This window comes from Cebus imitator, unplaced genomic scaffold (assembly GCF_001604975.1).
Source record: "Cebus imitator isolate Cc_AM_T3 unplaced genomic scaffold, Cebus_imitator-1.0 Scaffold479, whole genome shotgun sequence".
NCBI lineage: Eukaryota > Metazoa > Chordata > Mammalia > Primates > Cebidae > Cebus > Cebus imitator.
Window position 1 is genome coordinate 1,158,672 of NW_016107794.1, and position 17,756 is coordinate 1,176,427.

Consider the following 17,756-nt stretch of genomic DNA (forward strand, 5'->3'; position numbering starts at 1 on the left):
GTTTGAGTCTTTTAATGTTTTCATTTTATAGTTAAAACTAGACAAGGAATCTATCATCAAAATTATGTGAGGGCATTTGTCATTAGCATTGACATGTGGTATGGCTACACAGGATACCCCACTCCTCTCTTCTAAAAAGACAAGCAAGATAAGAATTTGTTCCCTACATTTATCCTAATACAAAGAGTTTTAAACTGAGCTCAGTGACTCACACCTGTAATCCTAGCACTTTGGAAGGCCGAGGCGGGTGGATCACAGGAGGTTAGGGATTCTAGACTAGCCTGGCCAACGTGGTGAAACCCTGTCTCTACTAAAAATACACAAATTAGCTGGGCATGGTGGTGCACTCCTGTAATTCCAGCTACTTGGGAGGCTGAGGCAGTAAATTGCCTGAACCCCGAAGGTCGAGGTTGCAGTAAGCTGAGATCATGCCACTGCACTCCAGCCTGGGCTACAGGTGAGACTCCGTCTCAAAAAAAAAAAAAAAAAAAAAAAGTTTTAAACTAACTGTAAATAAAATTTATCTTAAAAGACTCTAGGATTGTTTTTTTTTATCTTTAGGAAAATTGTATTCTTAAATTCTGATGTATTAATTTTATTGTTTGTCTTATAAATGAACAAAATGAAGTTGCTAATCCTTTGATTATCAAAATACTGGACTCTTTTCAGAGAGTTGACACGGTGCTCTCATCTTCGTCCTGGCAACTGTGCAGAATATGAACATAATGCAGAATATGAGTATGCCTTTCTTTAGAATTAGAGACATTATTTATTTCAAGTCAAATTAATTTACAGTAAACATGCAGTTATGTTATAGAAAAAAAATCCAAGAGTCTACAGTCTTTTGATGTTCCATCAGTCAAAATAGTTAAAGATGTCCTGCATGAAGGCATTACATGAGATGCTGAGGGAGATATCAAGTTGCTGCATGATCTCAAGAAACAAACAACCTAGCCGGATATAAGTAACAGAGTAAGAAATCAGTGTTGGTTTCAGAACATTAGATGTCAAGTGTACATTAATGTCAATGAAAGGTTGTTAATGGGCAGTATTCAGAAGAGATCACTAATGGGCTGGAGTAAACTAGAGGACTTCTCTAGAAGAACACCTTTGACCAGTTCTTTTTTTTTTTTTTTTTTTAAGACAAGTTATCTCACCCTGTCACCCAGGATGAAGTGCAGTGGTTTGGCACTATCTTGCCTCACTGCAACCTCCACCTCCTGAATTCATGTGATTCTCCTGCCCCAGCTTCCTGAGTAGCTGGGATTGCAGGCACCTGCCACCACATTCGGCTAATTTTTGTATTTTTTAGTAGAGACAGGGTTTCACCACATTGGCCAGGCTGGTCTTGAACTTCTGACCTCAAGTGATCTGCCCACCTTGGTCTCCCAAAGTGCTGGGATTATAGGCATGAGCCCCTGTGCCTGGAGAGAAAGCAGGGTATAAGTAGTTGCTTCAGAACAAATCAAACACATATGAACCATGGCAATAAAAATGCATCAGTCTAGTTTAGAGTCTTTAAGTTGCCTAAATCAATGGACAGCAGATGTGGTAGAATCCAGGAAGGATGTCTACTCACACACATATATTTCTGAATAAGTATTTATTAACTCACTATTCTTGGCTTTAGAGAATGTGAACAAAACAAAAATACCTGCTCCAGAGAAGGCTGCATTCTACATTCCAGTCAGAGAAATGCAGTTCACAAATTTAAAAAATAAACTGTATATAGTATAGGGAAAGCAAAGGAGAAAAAGGCACTGAAGGCAGAGAGGAAAAGATAGGAAGAAGGCTGCAATTTTAGCTAATATGGCCAGGACAAGAGTCACAGGGGCCTTTGAGTAAAGAGCTGAAGGAGTGAAGGGAGCCAGTCATATGGCTATCTGGGAAAGGCTCTGCAGGAGAGTGGGAGAAGTGATAGATAGAAGGCCAGATTGCAGGTGACACAGGAGCCACTGGTGGGTTTCCTGCAGAGGAGGGATATGATCTGACTTATGTCTTAACAGGTTCACTCTGCCTGCTGTACAAGAACAGGCTGGCAGTGTCGATGAGGGTGGACAAGAAGACTAATTAGGAAGCTAATGAAATACTCAGACAGGAGGCAATACTGGCTTGACCCAGGGAGGTAGCAGAGGAGGTGGTGATAAGCGATCGGATTCTGGATGTATTTTGAAAGCAGAGCCAAGAGGATTTCCTGACAGAGTGAATGTCAGCTGTGGGATTCCCTATCTCCTTTCCCCAGGGACAGTAAGATGTAGCCTTGAGTAATCTCAGGATAGCTGAGAATATCTCCTGGCTCTGCATCGTTTTGGCAGAGGGGCTGATGAGAGAAAAAGAATCGTGGTTTTCCTGTATTCTGTTCTAGGATCGGAAAAACGATTGGCTAATTCAGTGCTAGAGGTATTCTGCTGTTTCCATGACTTTAGGAAGCACACTCCTTCTTAAATGTCATTTAGATTTTCATGTTTTAGCAAAGTGCATTGGTTTCTCTTTCAGAAAGTTTTTTCTATCAGCCTATTTTTAGGAAGGAAAAGGTTATACACTTTCATGGAGATTGTCATATGGTATATGCTACCTGAAAAATATTAATGTGCTGACAAATATATGGAAACACAAAGAGTAAACTTGCAGATACAGAGAGCATATTTCCATGAATGTTGTGGCAACAGTTCATCCTGGTTACTAGACAACATTGCGTAACTAGTGCAGAGTTATTTCAGTTCCTAACTGCTAATACAAGCAAAGATTTGAAAGACTGAAAGAACACGGTGTATGTGAACTTCTGTGTCTTAAAACTAAAACTTCTGACTTTGAAAGTGTAAAATGGTCATATGCAATGTAAAGGTTTTAACCTTTGCAGCAGTTTATATGGTGGCATTTGATTTGTCAGTTTAGGGCATATGACTTCTGAAACTAGGTATATTTATCCATAATATACCTAATAATAAACTAGTTATATTTATCTTTGCGGCTGCTTGCTAAGCATTAGGAAACAGACATTCGTATGGTATATTTAAATGCTGGTTTAGTGGCTCTGAGGTATGTTTCTCCTGCCCCCGCCCTTCTGTAAGGGTATGAAAGGAAATGAACTTAAGCATTTATGAGATCCAGGTCTCTGGACTCCCTAGCTGGTGTCTCCCTCAATTTATCTTCCTTTTAAGAGTTAAGAGACTTTTTATCTTAACTGCAAATGATAGTAAATATGTCAAGTGGATGTAGTAATTTTTTATCTAGTAACTCAAAAAGTTAAATGTTAAACCCTAAGATGCTTAATTGGAGTAAAAGAGAAATGTTTATAAGGTTTGAGAAACTATTTAAAAACATTCCCCTTCAAAGTTAAAATAAGTGAAGTAATTAAATTGTCAAAGACATCTAAAAAAGCAGAACATACATGATAACTAATAAGTAAATGAGGAAAAATGCAACATTTTCAGAGATCTCTTGCCATTTAGAAACAGAAAACACATTTGTATTTTTTCAGTTACAATCTTTAAAATAGAGATAGGAGAGAAAATATTAGAGACTGGAAAGAGACTATTAGCAAATTAGTTGGATCTTTGCTTTTGAAGTACATCATGACCCATATATTATAAAAACTAACATTTGTGAATGTGATGGCTGACATTAAAAAAAAAAATGCTTTGGGATTGTAAAAAAAAAATAAAACAACTAAAATGTAAAATGTTTTAGTTTGTTAAAGGAACATGGCTTTTTTTTTTTTTTTTGATAATCTGGATAGCTGTAAAGTTTTACTAAGAGTATCACTGTAATAAAAAAGTAACAATGAAGTCCAGAGGCTTCTTCCCCCCTTCAAATAAAATATGCTTTTTTATAGTAATAATCACTAAGTACCAATTTTTAAATTAAGATATACTGGCAAATTTACCAATTTGACCTTCTTTTTCTTAAAGTTTCAAAGCCACAGGGAAAGAAAACATACTAACAAATTTACCAAAAATTAGATACTCATTAAATTTTACAAAATAGTCCTATTTAAAGAACACTTTATGCAATGAAACTTGTCCTTATTCCTGTTGACAAAAGTGATTTAGGACTTAAACTTTGCCATACAAAATGTGAAGACAGGAAAAGAAAAAAAAAAAAAGGAAAATTCACAAAAGGATTTATAAATCATGCTATTTGGGAGCCCAGTAAATACTTTTTAGAATTTCCTTTAGAAAATTAGCACACTTCTGGGAACTGGAGGTGTTCCCGGTATTATTTCTGCCTTCCAACTTCCTGAGATACCATATTTCTAAACTGTGACGCCGGAGACTACTGCAGTAATATCGACTGTCCCAGGCCTGGGAACCTAAGCTGCATCCCCAGTTCCCACAGCTGAGACCGAGGCATGCTGAAAATGCCCAACAGCTCTCAGCCCACACATCCAGTAACAACTGGTTCCTTCCTCTTTCTGTGGAAGAGAAACATCCTCTGAGATGAGAAGAAATGCACCCTGAGGAATGCAAGAACAGCAGTGAGCTTTTCACACAGGAAATTACTATGGTAGCTCTCTGAAAAGTGCTTGTCTCCTGGACTGTCAGCCCATAATGAGCTTCCTGCTGACCTAGAGGATGGTTTACTACAGAGCTAAATGCCATTTGCGGGGCTGTCGGAGTTTCACGGAAAATAGTGAACTTAGCTTTCAGCTGTTCTGTATGTACATCTATACCCCTCTGGTTTTGAGTTATTTGGTGCTGCATGGATAGTAAAACTAGTTAGCTTTGCTCCTCTATTTTGCCACTTGACAGTTAATTATTGGTGAAAGTAGTCAGCAAGTCTGCTAACACATATTTTTCAACCAGTTCTTCCTATTTATATGCTTTCAAACTACATAAAATATATTAGGGCTTCTAAAGATTTAAAACCTCACCACTTCAGTGAACTGGCTATTAAGGCCTAGGGCTGGTCCCAGCCTAGTTCTTTCCGTGTCTTTCAGTTTCTTTGCTTTTACTTTCTGAGATTTACTTTCTGAGATTATCAGGCCACACTATCATACATCCTGCAACATAAATTATGTTGCTTTCAATCAACCAACCAACCAATCAACCAACCCATCACTTAAATGTCAAATTGACTTTTGCAGTGGAAGATTTTTTAGTATAATTTGATTTTCTGTTTTTTGTCTTAATTCCTATTTTGTTTTTCTCTTACTCAGGATGGTGATGGCCCCTACAAAGCTCATATTTTATATCGTATATACTTTTTAACCTGCTTTCCAAATCATTACAGAATTTTGGTGGGCCTTAGTATTTATGGTGGCAAAATTCTCTTACTTTTTATGTATCTATTTGGATTATTTTTCTGAAGCACATAAGAGTTGTTTGTTTTAAGTTGAAGGGGAGATGGAGAAGGAATGCCAGGCATTTCCTTTTCCTTTTCAGAATGTCATTTTAATGAACATTCCTCTTTCCTCCTTGTGAGCAAACCATCTCAGCTCTCAGCAAGGGACCTCTGAGTGTCTAGTTTCTAATAATTCAATCTCTTGCCTTTGTACCCTAACTCTAGGGAGCTTTCATACATTTAATATCTCTGCTTACCTCAGAGCTCCCTTTTAGCATTTACAGGCTTATAAATCCGTTTAACCAGTTCCCTATATTAAATTCTCTCTGTTAAAATAAGGGATGTGTTTTCTGCTTCTCTGCTGGACCCTTAGTGATACATAGTAAATCATCCCAAAGAAATAATAAGATACACACACAAAGATTTCTATTCAGAGACGCCTATTCCAACATTGTTTGTAATAACAACATCAACATGACAAAAATCTTTAAAGGTTTTGTATTTATTTTTAATTATTTAAAATGTTAAAAGCCTTAAAACAGCTTAATAAGCAAGAGGTGTTATCAAGTTAATTTCATGTTTTAGTGACTTGTGAGCTTTGACATGTTTATGATTAATCTTTATTTGTATTTCTGAGGATTGTGTATTTGTGTGCTTGGCCCATTTTCTTATTGTTCATTTTAAAATTGATCCTTAGGTAATTTAAATTAAGAAAGTTGACCTCAGTCCATGCATAGTGGCTCACACCTGTAATCCCAACACTTTGGGAGGCCAAGGCAGGTAAATCACAAGATCAGGAGTTCGAGACAAGCCTGGCCAGCATGGTGAAACCCCATCTTTACTAAAAATACAAAAATTTGCCAGGTGTGGTGGCACATGCCTGTAATCCTAGCTACTTGGGAGGCTGAGGCAGGAGAATCACTTGAACCCGGGAGGCAGAGGTTGTAGTGAGCCAAGATTGCACCACTGCACTCCAGCCCCGGCGACAGTGTGAGACTCCGTCTCTAAAAAAAAAAAAAAGAAGATTGACGTCTTGCCATGTGCTACAAATATGTTTTCCTTGCTTCTCATTTCCCCTTGAATTTAGTTTCTGATTTTTGATAGGTTTAACTGCATTACCCTTTTGAACAAAATGGGTGGAACAAAAATAGTTCTACTATTTTTTGTTGTTTGGATTCTATGCAAAGAAATTCCATCATCAGTCCCCAAACAGCTTACTCTTCTTGAGATTTTATTTTTAACAATAAAACCTTAAAATCCAGATGTATTAATTTAGTTATGAGGTATAAATTTATAGTTAACAAAGTACTCTCAGTTTGCATTGTTTCACTGATTTGAATTACCTTCTTTAAACATTAAATTCATATGAACTTGTGTCTATTTGGAGACTTTCTCTTCTGCCTTATTGATCTGTTTGTTCTTAATCTATTTGTTCTTGATCCGTTATCATCTGTTCTTGATCCATTATTATATCTTTTTAATTATTGTAGATTTAGAATATTTCTTTAAAATATTATGTAATGTACAGTTTTTACCTTCAAAACTTTCTTGGATGTTCCTGCCTATTACTTATCCATATGAACTTTGAAATTATTCTGTCAGTTTCAAAAACCATTCCATTGGACTGTTGATTGCCATTGCACTAGATTTATAAAATAATTTGAGAATTGCCAACTTGCAAATTTGAGTTGCTTGTCTAGGAATGAAGTATTATAGACAGGGATTTTTTCCCCTTTTTTCCCTTTCATTTATTGTTTAATTGACAGATAAAACTATATATATTTCTTATGTATATCATGATGTTTTAAAGTATATATACATGTGGAATGGTTAAATGTAACTAATTTACAAATGTGTTATCTCAGTGTTTCAGTAAATGAAATTTAGGATCATTCTCATTGACATGCCTGTGGTTCCCGTAAAAATAGCCACCATTTTTCACATACTACTAAACATTTTACCTCATTACTAAGCATGCATGTACATTCTCGCATTCCAACAGTTAGCCTTAAAGGGTAACTTGCCCAAAGACACACAGCAAGGACGTGATAGGGGTAAGCAAGGGTCCAATTGAACAAACCTCAGAGCACAGACTCTGAACACCAGCACCAACCTGCTTCTCAGATGTTTAGACACACAGACCACATGACTTGCCACTCTAAATTCTGGTTTTAGCTTCCTTGTGGTCAATATGGTTTAAGTAAATGTTTTCCACCATAGTACAGTAGCCAAGGGGGCTTGATGTGTATCTCTGGTTGTGGGGTGGGGGAGGGAAAGTATTGAGGACCTCCAGTTTGGGAACAGGTGGAGAAGTAGGCCCTTGAGTCAACCAATGCTTGTGAAGTAACTGGTTGTGTAGGCTACTTTGGGAATTTAAGTATTGCTTGTTCCTACTTGCCAAATACATAAATCCTTGACACACACCAGACTTTAGCACACACAAATCCTAACTTACTCTTAGAATGCTCATCAAGAATAATTGTTTTTAAGACACACTTGTCTCTTACTGATTATCCAGAAGGTGTGCCATATGGTGCACTCGTCATAGGTTGTTGAAGCCTAATTGTGTGGATGTAGCTTCCTGATATGAATAATTATTTGATGTGTCATGTCTTTAACTGTCTTTCATAATGATGTAATGGCTTTACCTCCCTTAGCAGGGCTTTGTTACTATTCCCTGACTGCTCTCCCCAGGTTCTCACTTCTGCCCTGTCACTAATTTTCAGTTTTTTTTGTTTGTCTGTTGAGAAAAGATATTCTTAGTGGTAGGAAATCTGTATGCAGAAATTTCTTTTGGTGGTGTTATTGCTGTTCTGATGTGTGCAGGTATTATTTTATTTTGGAATAGATGAGAACATCAGTTTTAATCATTGGTTACTGTGATTTTTACAAAGTGAATCCTATTTTAAATTGGCTTTTTGTTGCTAGTGTTTGGCTGGCTGGTTGGGTTTTGTTTGTTTGTGTTGTTGTTTTTTAAAATGGAGATGAGGTCTTGCCACATTGCCCAGGTTTGTCTCGAACTCATGGACTCAAGCCATCCTCCGGCTTCAACCTCCCAAAGTGCTGAGATTACAGGCATGAACCACCATGCACATCCTGACTTTTATTTTCAAACAGAGCTATGTTTTCCTGGTAAATATCCTCAGTTAGTTGGGTTGGAAATCTTGGGGGCAAGACTTAAAAGAAAGCCCAAGTCTGTGATACAAACTGTATGGCTGTGGGCAGAATCCAGGCCATGTCTTCCAGTTTCTCTCTCTCTCTCTCTCTCTCTCTCTCTCTCTCTCTCTCTCTCTCGTGCTCTTAATATTCCTCATTATCATGCATTATCTATTGTTTTAGGGGGTCCAGTTGCTCCATGTTCAGGGCTCCTCAGCCTCAGTTTGCCTCTCTTTGATCATATCATAGAGTTGTATGTGTTACAGTGTTAACACCTTGTCCCCATAGGTGGAACTTTAAAAGTAATTTTGCTATTTACTTGGACACTTCTGTTTGAAGCTTCGGGTCCAGTAAAATACATTGGTGCCCTACTTGGTCCATTCTATAAAGTTGATAATATAGAAAATAAATTTGTGTTAAATGACATCTAGTATCAGGCAAAGTACCATGCTGAGTAAATATTATTCTTAATTCAGAACTAGGCATTTTGGGGATAGCAATTTAATAAAGTTTCAAGATGATAAATATCTAAAATAATTCCTTATGGAAATATGTCATTAAGATACAGCAAAAACAATTATATGCTTTGGAAAATCAGTTGAAATTTGAAGAATTTGACGCAGATTTGTACTTTTAAAAAATTTTGTGTACTTTTTGTACAGTTCTGTACACAGTAAAATTACTAAAAAATTCAAGATATGTACACTGTTTTAGATTATTTTATTCTTTCCTTTTCTAGAAATCATTTACATATTAATGGTTCTATGAATTATATATATATAATAAACATATGGCTGTCTTACATTTTGAGCACCTTATATAAAAAGATCACATGAGAAACTTCAAACATGTCAGATTATGTTTTTTTAAATTACTATTTTTTAAATTGGGTATATTGATAAGTTTACCAAATAGTTATAATTGAGAAAAATACTTTTGATTTCAAAATAAACTACTGCTTACCTTAAGTGTATTGAAAACTTTTTATTTAGAGAGCAGCAGTTTTCTCTAAGACATTATTATATTATTAATATTTAGTTAAGTATTAAGATCTGTTCATTTATCCTACAAAGTGCTATGACTATTTTTATGTATTTATTCATCAAAGAAAATGACAGTCATGGAGTTTATATCCCAAATTATGAGTATGTTTTTGAATATGTTTTGTTTATTTTTAGTTTTTGCCTTGGCATCCTTTCTAGGCAGTTCTCCCGGCAACAGTAGCATTGCTTCTGCCTGTCATATGTTTTTTGCAATTGAGCTCTTCCATTATGTTTTCCTACTACAACCTATTTCATGCACATGTTCTAGCTATTTCATCCAGTGATTAATTTATGTAATTTTTCCTATAGGTTTTTACAGATCCTAAAGTACTGCAAAATTTTTTTCCTAAGTGTAAGGAGAAATTAAGAGAATTGAAGCCATGGGAAAAAATGAGAATGTACTAAAAATTTGTGTCTTTTCTTCCTGCCTTCATCCTTCCCCAAGCCACTCCTTACGCCAAGGTGGGATATTTGGATCTGACCATGGTAACTAGGATTTCCCTGTTTTCCTCAGCCTTTTATGTAGTTGGCAGAGGAGAATCTGGCATAGTGGTAGACTATACGTAGAGACTGGGGCCAACTAGCTTGTTAGAGTGGAAAGCCCAGTACATGTGGAAATAATTGCTCTTCTGTCCATATCTCTGCAGACCCCAGATGAGTGGCAGAAACAGAAAATTTTTTGCCGTGCTAACCAAAGATGAGCTGGATTTCTGTGGGAGCTGAATTTAGGGTGGTGCATCTGGTGGTGGTAGCATCATGAAGGGAAATGACTCAGCTTAAGTCAGGTTCAATGGACATTGTTCATTCATTTCACAAAAATGAACATGCCAGACACAAGGTAGGAGCCGGGGATGAGGGATGTGTGTGGGTTATAACGGTAAGCAAAAACTGTTAAAGTATGAATGTTGGTACAGTGAAAGTATGAATTGAAGGCAGTAATGTGTGGGATCAGAGAGCGTTTTTCTGGAAAAGATATTTGAGCTGAGATCTAAAACCTTGTTACTCAAGGCTGGGCACAGTGGCTCATGCCTGTAATCCCAGCATTTTGGGAGACCGAGGCAGGTGGATCACCTGAGGTCTGGAGTTCGAGATCAGCTTGGCCAACAATTCCAAACCATGTCTCTACTAAAAATACAAAAATTAGCTGGGTTTGGTTGTGCATGCCTGTAATTCCTGCTACTCGGGAGGCTAAGGCAGGAGAATCAGTTGAACCCAGGAGGCAGAAGTGCAGTGAGCTGAGATCACACCAATTCACTCCAACCTGGGTAACAGAGTAAGACTCTTTCTCAAAAAATAAATAAAATAAAACTTTGCTACTCAAAATATGATCCATGGTCAGTTTGCTTGAGCATCACCTAAAAGTTTAGTAAAAATTCAGATTCTCAGGTCCCATCCCAGACCTACCAAATCAGACCCTGCATTTTAATAAGATTCCCCAGGTGATTTGCATGACCATTACAGTTTGAGAAGTGCTGATCTAAAACCTCAACAGGAGTTGAAGTGAAAGGGTTGAGACTACTGGAATGTTCTAGGCAGAGGGCAGAATATATACAAAGGCCCTGTCTGTGGGGGAGCTTGCAGTACTTTAAGGCCTGTAAAAAAGAGTTGGACCCAGAGATGGAGTGCGATAAGGTGTTATGTGAGCTAAGCCTAGAGAGGATCATAGGAATCAGGCATGCAGGCCTTTTCATGATTTTACCCTTTGTATTTTGAAAATAAGCTTCCTGCCCAGCTAAATAGACACATGGAAACTAGTTAAAAGAAAAAGTCAGTAGTCCACCCAAAGTCGCTGAATTAGGATCATCGTAGTAGAAATCAAGAGAATGGAATTCATTTGAAAGATAGGTAAGCAGGGATAAGAAAGGGGTTAGCAAAGATAATCCAATGATATGCCATTCATTGAGGTAGGGGATTTCCTAAGGGGACCAAACTTGCGATTTCAAATTCTAATTTGGACATAGTGAATTTGACATACCTTTGAAACATCCAGGAGTACCTGTCAATATGCAATTGTGTACACATCTGTAGCTTAAAGAAAAGGTGTAGAGTAGAAACAAAAATGAGTGAGTATTCTGCATGTATGTGGTACAGTAATTGAAGCAGGAGGCATAGATACAATTGCCTGAGTAGAGAGTATAGAATCAGAAGAGGGTTTGGGACTATGACCTCAGGAATTTGAACAAAATGATCTGATGAAAGAGGATAAGCCTGCAAAGAAGGCAGAGAAGGACTAGTAGGTGGCAAGGAAGCCAAAGAGTGTGGTGTCATGGCAGCCGAGGAAGGAGGAATGTTTCAAGAGGACAATAGAGTCAGCATTGCCAGGAGTCCAGAGAAAGTTTGAAAAATGTTTGATCACTTGGTGGCGATTATTGGTAACCTTTTGAAGGGCTTTTTAAATCAAGTAATACAGATACAAGCTAGTATGAAGGGAGTATAAAAGTGAATAGAGGGAAGAGTGAGAAAAGGAGTCAACTGTATTAGATTTTTAAAATCTTATTTAGTAAACTTATTGAGTACCTGTTATATACCAAGCAATGAGAATGTACAAATGAAAGGGCAAGTTCAGTAATAATGATATGTGCCTGTATTGCTATGGGAGTAATTAGTGGGGTGATTAAAGAGACTGTATGGTGGGGGTGGGGGTCAGGCATTACCTGGAGAATTTGAGTGGAAGACAGAAAAGTTACAGATATAGCTTCCCAAGAGTGAGTGATACCTGAGCTGATTTTTAAAGAATTTGCCTGATAATAAGAGGAAGGAGGACAGAGCTCAGCAAGCACAAAAGCAAGAAGCCCTGAGAGGGGAGTGAATTCAGGAAACTGGACATTTCAGGTTTGCCTCAGCATTGCATAAGGTTGAGAGATGGCAAGAGATGAGATAGAGAGAAGATGAGGTTGGATTGTGAATGATCTTAAATGTGTTTTGAGGATTTTTGGAGGTATTTGGATTCACCCTAAGAATTGGGGGAACCAGTAAAGGAGTTTTAGCCAGGAGAGTGACAAAAGCAAATTTGGATTTCAGAACAGTTACTCTGAAGATGTGAAAAAGGAGGGGTTGGAGGGAGGCAAAACTAGAGGCATGGAGAATTAGAAGGCAATTGCAGTAGTAATCCAGACATGAGGTGATAACTGTCTGATCTAGAGCAGTAGCATAGGGGATGAAGATGAGGAGACTGACTCATGAGATACTGAAGAGAAAGAGTCAGTAAGTTCTGTTTACCTTACTTACTGTTTACCTTACTTACATGGGAGAAGAGGGAAGAGTCAAGAATATCTCCCAAATTTTTGGCTGCTGGCTAGTTAATGGCACTGTTTATCAGGACAGGAAGAGACAGGGCTTAGGTGCAGAGCATCCAGTACAGAAATCTAGATTTGAGAATCTTGACTTGGTTAAGACACTTGGTCCCACAGGGTGACCCCTAAACTACTGCTCCATAGTAAATGTGATAATGATTATGATAAAGAGATGATCTGCACTAATTGCATCTCATTCATCAAGAAGAATTTTTAAAAGAATGCTTATTTGTTTTTTGTTTTGTTTGTTTTGTTTTTGAGACTGAGACTTGCTCTGTCACCCAGGCTGGAGTGCCATGGCACGATCTCGGCTCACTGCAACCTCCACCTCCCAGGTTTAAGTGATTCTCCTGCCTCAGTCTCCAGAATAGTCGGGACTACAGACACATGCCACCAAGCTCAGCTAATTTTTGTATTTTTAGTAGAGATGGGGTTTTGCCGTGTTGGCCAGGCTGGTTTCAAACTACTGACCTCCAGTGATCCACTCATCTCAGCCTCCCAAAGTTCTGAGATTACAGGCATGAGCCATTGTGCCCAGCAAAGAATGCTTATTTGAATCATGCTGGTTACTTGGTAAGTTCTGAGAGTGAAATTTGAAATGGATAAAGCCCATCATGTTTAATGACTATGAAACGTAATGAGTTTTGTTTCATTTAAAGCATGTTATAATGTTAGTGATTTGTTTTAGTGGTGTTATGACTTCCTCTTTAAAAACTTCCTGCTTACTCATCTGTGTCTATGTTCATGCACACACATTCATGTGCATGTTTGAGAAAGTATATATTACCGTAATTCTTCATCATTCTGATTATAAAATAATAGAATCTAGCTTATGTTCTCTCTGACTCATGACATCTATAAAAAGTATTTTTGAATTTTAAAGTTATATTTGAATGTTATTTTTGGTGGGCCAGTTTTCCCTATAGTAATTATTAAGAAAAAAAAATCTTTCTATATAAGTATAGCCATTGTTTTTATTATCTTTGGTTTTTGAGTTTCTTTCACCAGCAAAATAAGAAAGGAGGAAAACATCTACATGAGTTTGTAAGGAGGAAAATGTACGGAGGAAAAATATTTAAACGGCATTGTGTTATCGTAGAATTTTATTTTTGGTTGTTTATAATGAAAGATTTGTTACTGATACTTTACTCATAAGCAATTTAAGGATGCTGTTGGGCCGGCCTGGCCCGTCTCCGCTTCCGGATGTCACTACTGCTACATTAGTGGGGGGGAGGGGTGTCCTTTGCACCTAGCTACCGCCCCAGCTCCGGGGCTTCGCCACCGCCACCCCCCGCCCCCCGCATCCGAGCTGGACCCGACTGGGCAAACACATGGCTCCTCCGGAAGGCGCACGAGACAGCCTTCCTCTTGTGGCTCCGCATTGGCATCAGGCGTCGGGGTCATCTCCTTCATGCAGCGTGGCATAGGTCGGGAAGCAGCATATGGCTTCTTCCTGCTGGGCGGCCTGTGCATGGTGTGGGGCAGCGCCTCCTACGCGGTGGGCCGGGCAGTGCTGTGGTGGCCCGTGCAACTGACGCTGGGGGACGCGGCCGCGGGGGCCCTGGCCGCCAGCCTGCTCTGGGCGTGCGCCATGGGCCTCTACATGCGGCAGCTGGAGCTGGACTTGGATCTGGTGCCCGAAGACGATGGGGCGCCCTCTGCAGCAGGCCCTGATGGAGCCAGCAGGCCACCACCCAAATGAGCGACATGGCCGCGGGGCCTGGCAGGCGCCGGACGGTGGCGCCCGAGGACTAGGACATTAAAACCTGACCTCCCCTCCTCCAGAAAAAAAAAAAAGAAGAATGCTGCTGTGGCTGGACGCAGTGGCTCACGCCTGTCATCCCAGCACTTTAGGAGGTCGAGGCGGGTGGATCACCTGAGGTCGGGAGTTCTAGACCAGCCTGACCAATATAGTGAAACCCCGTCTCTACGAAAAATACAAAAATTACCTAGGTGTGGTGGCATGCACCTGTAGTCTCAGCTACTCGGGAGGCTGAGACAAAAGAATTGCTTGAACCTGGGAGGCAGAGGTTGCAGTGAGCTGAGAGTGCACCACTGCACCCCAGCCTAGGCAACAAAGTGAGACTCCATCTTAAAAAAAAAGAATGCCATTCTTCCTGGAGATTTTTATGCCATAGTTTTTCAGCTGTATCCAGTTATATAATCTTTATCAAAAGGTTAAATATTTTAGATAAATTTCATAGATTAATTGTTTGATGTTAGATTGGCCTCCTATATTATTGTTAGGAAATCATTTTTCATCCAATAAAATAATGGGACTAGAATTTTAAAATAGATGATAGATCTTTGTCTGCTAACTTTTAAAAATATATATTAAACACATTTTCAGTCAGCTGCCTGAAAATGAAAACCTTTTATCACTTTTAAAACGACATCTGAAAATGTCTTATTATTTTTTCTTTGGGGTTTGTTGAACAGTGTGAAAGATAACAATAGATCTTTGCCCTATTCATTTAGCATGCTATATGAAAGGTTCTTGTTGAATTCGATATGAAACAGATAATGAGGATGGATTCCTTACTCTGAATGCCCTTCACAGTGTAATGGCTACTTGTTTTCCCTTTTGAATTTGCAGAAAATTTTATGCAGAAAGTTGGTGTTATGTTCATTTGGAGTATTGGAAATATCATGCAGTTGCAGGCTTTTTAGTTTAATAGTAACTCAGCAAAGAGAACACTAATTCTGTTTCACTACCTGTTACCCATTTTACCCCCTACTCCCACATAATTTTGGTTATTAGTTTTATCATTAATTAAGATATGTCTGGTGCAGTACTCTTTTAGATCAGCCTACAGCATTAGGAAGTAGATCCACTTTTGAAGAATTGATGGGTTGTATTTTTTTAATCATGTAACAAATGAAACATAGAAGCAAATTTTTGTACAGATTTCATTTGTCCTAGTTGTATACTACCTATTCATGGCTTCAAAATTAATAGGTTTCTCTGTAGATGAGAATAAAGATTAACAATAAAGGCAGACAGTATTGTGGCCTTAGCTGTCTTTTCCAAGGTGACTGAATTAATCATTGGGATATTCCAGTTGATAACTACATGGTGTATTTTTCAAGTCTTCTGATAAAAATTCAATTTCCAATTTGTTCTCAAGAAGAAAAAGCAAAATCCTCTATAAAATCTTATCCCCAAAGCCTGAAGGCTCTTTCTTGAGAAAAAGATGTATGTTTTCTCCTGAGGGACACACAAGTCTTTCCTAACTGAGATTTTAGTTTGGAGGACAAAATTTCATACAACGTTTTTTGATTATATCCTAGTCATACTTTTAAGTCAGTCAGACTTGATCAGATGAGTGTGTTCCTACAAGGATACATAATACACTGTTCAGAAGATAGAAAAGCGTCATCTTCTCCTTCAGGATCAACAGCCTGTTTTCAAGAATGTTAGGAATTGAAAATGAATTCTGTGTTGTGGTCCTGTGACACCTCCATCTGGGTGACTCTACAGTACCATTTTCTGTTTCCCTGATTGATCCATCCACTCCTTACTCAACACTGGCTTTTGATCTTAAGAAACAAACTAAATTTAGAGCAACACTCTGAGTCACTTCTGAAAGGCAGCCATCTTCTTTGTCAGAATTCTCAGATGAACTCTGTGACTATCTGAGTCCTTTGTGCTGATAGCAAACTTAGTGTAAAGCCTCCCACTCTTTGGCCAACACTTTTCTAGCCCTCCCATTTTGGTAATTCATCAGCCCCAGAAAGGCATCCATCTAGCAAGCCTCCTGCTTTATGCTGCCTACTCCCTGTGTCTGGGCATCCTTTACCCAACTTACATTCTGTGGTCCATCATTACATCCATGGTCTTGCCCCTTTCTCCCTCTGTTATCCTCACCTAGAAAAATGCCAACCTGGGTTAAATCTGTTTTTCTGCCTTCTCCACACCTACACCGAAGGGGCTGGATTTAACTAAACAGCCATCGTGGCTGGTCTCACTATAAATTTATTTACACAAAGCTCCATGGCGTTCAGCCACTGTGTATCCATCCCATTGATCGAGTAGTTAACCCCTCACTCTCCTGTGTTATCAGTGCTCTCTTTCTGCTTGCTGTTTCCAAGAGCACACATTTGTGATATATTTCTCACCTTCATAAATAAAAACTTCATTTGACCACCCCCATCCCTTTCCACCTCCTGTCTCGTTGCTCTTCTCCCATTTATAGCAAAAGTCTTCTCAAAAAAGAGTTGCTTAGGTTCACTGTCTTTATTTCTTCATTTTACATTCTTCTGAGTGCTATTCAATCAAGCATTCATCCCCACTCTTCTACTCATGTCAAGGTCCCAAGGACTCATCTAAGTCCACCTGTGTGTGGCACTTAATCCTGGTAATCACTCCTTCCTCCTGGAAGCTCTTTCCTCACTTGACTTCTGGGCCACTAGTCTTTAACCTCAGGGGCCACCAGTCACCTTTCCTGCTCCTGCCTTCTAAAGGCTTTGCAACTCCTCTCTTGTTTGGCTCATTCCTGAGTGATCACAGACCTATGGATAAAAAGGTCTGATGCCAGTAACTCCCAAATTTATATATCTGGCCCTAGCCTCTCCATAGAAATCTAGAATCATACATTTCCAATTGTATTAATGACTGTTCCCCTTGTAAGTCTAATAGGCATCTCAAATATAACATGTCTAAAACTTATTCTTTACCACTTCTCCATTTAAAAATTGCATCAGTGTAGCTACCTCATAACATGGCACCTTGCTCAGCTTTTTCTTCCTAACCTTTGTCACTTAGCGTTACATCATATATCTACATATTTACTTTTCTCCTTTACTCACTGCAGTATAACTGCATGATAGCAGGGCCTCTTGTTTGTTCACTCCTTGAGGTAGGCAGGACAACCATTCCTAAAAAATGTTTATGTCTTCATCCGCAGAATCTATGAAAATATTTCCTTACATGGCAAAGGGGGCTTTGCAAATGTGATTAAGCCTTTTTTTTTTTTTTTTT

At 38.6% G+C, this 17,756-nt stretch overlaps 1 protein-coding gene and 1 pseudogene across 1 annotated transcript in view; both read left to right on the top strand.

The window, feature by feature from the left end:
- Positions 1 to 17,756, top strand: part of POC1B (POC1 centriolar protein B) — a 93,398-nt gene that overhangs the window by 62,931 nt on the left and 12,711 nt on the right. The window lies entirely within an intron of this gene.
- Positions 10,273 to 14,584, top strand: LOC119468717 (annotated as a pseudogene).